The sequence below is a fragment of the Giraffa tippelskirchi genome, chromosome X (genome assembly GCF_054371585.1).
Source record: "Giraffa tippelskirchi isolate mGirTip1 chromosome X, T2T-mGirTip1v1.2.pri, whole genome shotgun sequence".
Taxonomy (NCBI): Eukaryota; Metazoa; Chordata; class Mammalia; order Artiodactyla; family Giraffidae; genus Giraffa; species Giraffa tippelskirchi.
The window spans coordinates 101,584,411-101,587,654 of NC_137289.1; positions in this window are offsets into that span (position 1 = coordinate 101,584,411).

A 3,244-nucleotide genomic window follows, 5' to 3' on the forward strand; every position below is an offset into this window, starting at 1 on the left:
TTCTCTGGGGGATTTTCCCAACCCAGGGATCAAACCCAGGTCTCCCACATTGCAGGTGGATTCTTTACCGACTGAGCCACCAGGGAAAACCAAGAGAATTTTCTCCAAGGCACAAATCCCATGGATGATATCTAGTCTTCCCACAATTACCAGTGTGCTGGGAGAGGCTGAGCAATAGTGAGGTTTCTGCAGCCATCTGAAATCCATTGATCCTACTAAAGCTAACAAAGTCCTTCCCTTCTTTTCCTAAAAGATCAAGGCACCTAAGAGAAGAGCAAGACAGCCAATCTGCTTCTCCTCCTGCATCTCTAATATCATCACTTACCCAAATCAGAAGACTGGGAGGCCTTTTAACCTGTTTATTCCCCTCACTAACCAGATCCAAGCAATCTCCAAGACTTGCTGATTTGGTCTTCAAATAACTCTGATATTCATTCCCTTCTCTCCATCTTCACTGCCAACCCTCTTTTTCAAGTACCAATATCATTAGCCGAGATGAAAGCAACAGCCTCTAATGTGGTCTTCCATCCACCACTCCCATCTCCCTCAGAGTCTATTCTCCACACTGCAGCCAAAGAAGCTTTGCTAAATCACTGAATCTGAACTGACCAGTCCCTCACTGGAAATGTTTCAGTGCTATCCCATTTAGTGACTTTGGGATAACCAACCACCCTTATACATCATAGAATTATTTAATCAGGCACATCTTTGTTTCCTGTTTAAGATTCAGAGGAAGTGGTAAATCACCTTGATTTCGACTGAAGTAGAGGTAAGATTTTAATCATTTATCAAAAATCCTGAACATAAAATTGGCTCTCATACTCAATTGGATTTACCACTCTTTTAAACAAAATACCAGTACACAAGTGATTCAATTGTTATTGCAGCATTGTTTGCAGAGGGGGCGAATAACTAGGAGACACAGTGTACCAGGACAACAGATGGATGACTGAAGAGATTATGATAAAATTACTGCAAGGGACGTCATTCAGTCATTATAATGAAAGAATTACAGGTATGAGTCAAGTAAATATTATTGCTGATTAGGAAAAAGAATGAAGTGAAAATTGTATATAGAAGGATCTATTTTTTATAATAAATGAAATGGAGCAGAAAATCTTGTGGTCTATCGAAACACATCCATGCAGATACACCCAGTAAGTCCACTCTTAAATTGTGACCCTAGAGATCTGTGCTGTGTTCTTAGAGGACAGGTACAGAAAGACTTATAAGAGCTCTGCTTTTTTTGTTTGTTTGTTTTTATTTTCCTGGAAAAACAATGGAAACTGCAAAAGTCTGGATCATCAAGAGAAAGATAAATTGCAAATACTGACAGATATAGTATACAAACATGAAAAGGACCTCGAGCTACATTTGCCAACTTGCAAAAACATTCTAAAAATTCCTATATAATGTATAATAACAGAGAAATAGGTAGCAAATATGTACAAATCGACCTGGACATAACAGTTACTGAATTCATGATAGCAAACCCCAGTAAAGAAGGAGAGAGTGGTGTCAGTCTGGGAAGAGGTAAAATGAAGGTTTGAGGCTTTCCAGGTGGTGCCAGAGGTGAAGAACTCGCCTGCCAAAGCAGAGGACATAAGAGACACTGATTTGATCCCTGGGTTGGGAAGATCCCAGGAGGAGAGATGTCAAACCACCCCAGGATTCCTGCCTGGGGAATTCCATGGACAGAAGAGCCTAGTGGGCTACAGTCCATTGGGTCACAAAGAGTCAGACATGACTGAAGCAAATTAGCATGCATGCAATGTAAAAATGAGACTAAGGTAGGGCTTAATTTTTATATCTGCATAGCAGGGCCTTGGTTATGCAGATGTTTGTAATATTAATATTATTCTTATCCCTATGTTTGTGATTAATTTGCAGTAAAAATTTCTATTCTCAAACCCAGCAAATAATCCTCAAAAGTAACCACATGGCTTTTGTTTCATAACGGTATGATTCACAGGTTATAGACTTCCTGACAAACCCCAATTCTGAGAAATTGTAAAATAAGTCCACACTTACACTGTGAAATGATTAAGATAAATTTTTCTTCAACAGACTAGAAATAGTGAGGAGTCCCTGAAAGAGAGCTATCAGATGGGGTCAGACTCACTTGTTCAAGTAGCAGTGACCCGCAGTCTGTTCAACGGTTATTGTAAATGAAGAAACTGGCCCATGTGCCCTCTCTGCCCTTGGGAGGTGCTTGCAAGAATTGGAGCAGGGCCTACAAGCAACTGAAAGATGATTAGTTAGAGCTTAGGAGTGGTGTGGATGACCCCTGCAATTTCCATCTCTATCCAACCCCCAGCACTTACAACCAGGTCATGACTATGGCGATGTCTACCCAGGTGAGAGCAATGCCTAAGGAAACTTAGGCTACAGCCAAGACAATGTCTGGAATAGGATGGTTACTAGAAAACCCCAGGGAAGAACAGGGTTCATTGACACCCACAAGAATTACTGCCAAAGTATCCACTCCAGTATTGTAACCCTCTCTAGTCCCTCCCAATACTTTCACTGAAAACATGGCAATAATATAAATTCACCTGAACAGTAATCATAGTTCTTATTCATTAGGCACTCCTGAGGAGTGAGGTACACATATGCCTTATGCATTAGTTTACTTTTGCTGATGTAACAAAGTACTACAAATTTAATGGCTTAAGGCAATCAAATTTATTATTTTAGAGTTTTGGGAGTCAGAAATCTAAAATGTGCCTGCAGGTCCATGTTCCTCCTAGGGGCTCTAGGGGAGAATCCATTTTCTTGTCTGCTCCAGCTTCTAGAGGCCTCCTACATTCCTTAGCTCATACACTCTTCCTCCATCTACAAGGCCAGGAATGTAGCATCTTCTCTACTCTTTGATCTCTGCTTCCATCCTTATGTCTTTTACTGAATCTACCCTGCTATCCGCCTTCTGTAAGGACTCTGTATTTACCTTGAGTCCCGGATAAACTCCTCTAAAGTTCCTGAACTTAATCACACCTGCAAAATTCCCTTTCTCCATACAAGGTAGCGTATTCACAGATTCTGGGGATAGGGATGTGGACATCTTTGAGAACTAGGGGGAAATTATCAGCCTACCTCATCTTGCATGAGCTATTTCCCTTTAATCTTCACAATACCACCGTGATATGCTTGTTCACAGACGGAGAAACTGAGGCCTATGAAGGTTAAATAATGTGCTGGACTTGACACAGCTTGGAAGAGGTGAAGCCAAGTATAGAAAACCTAG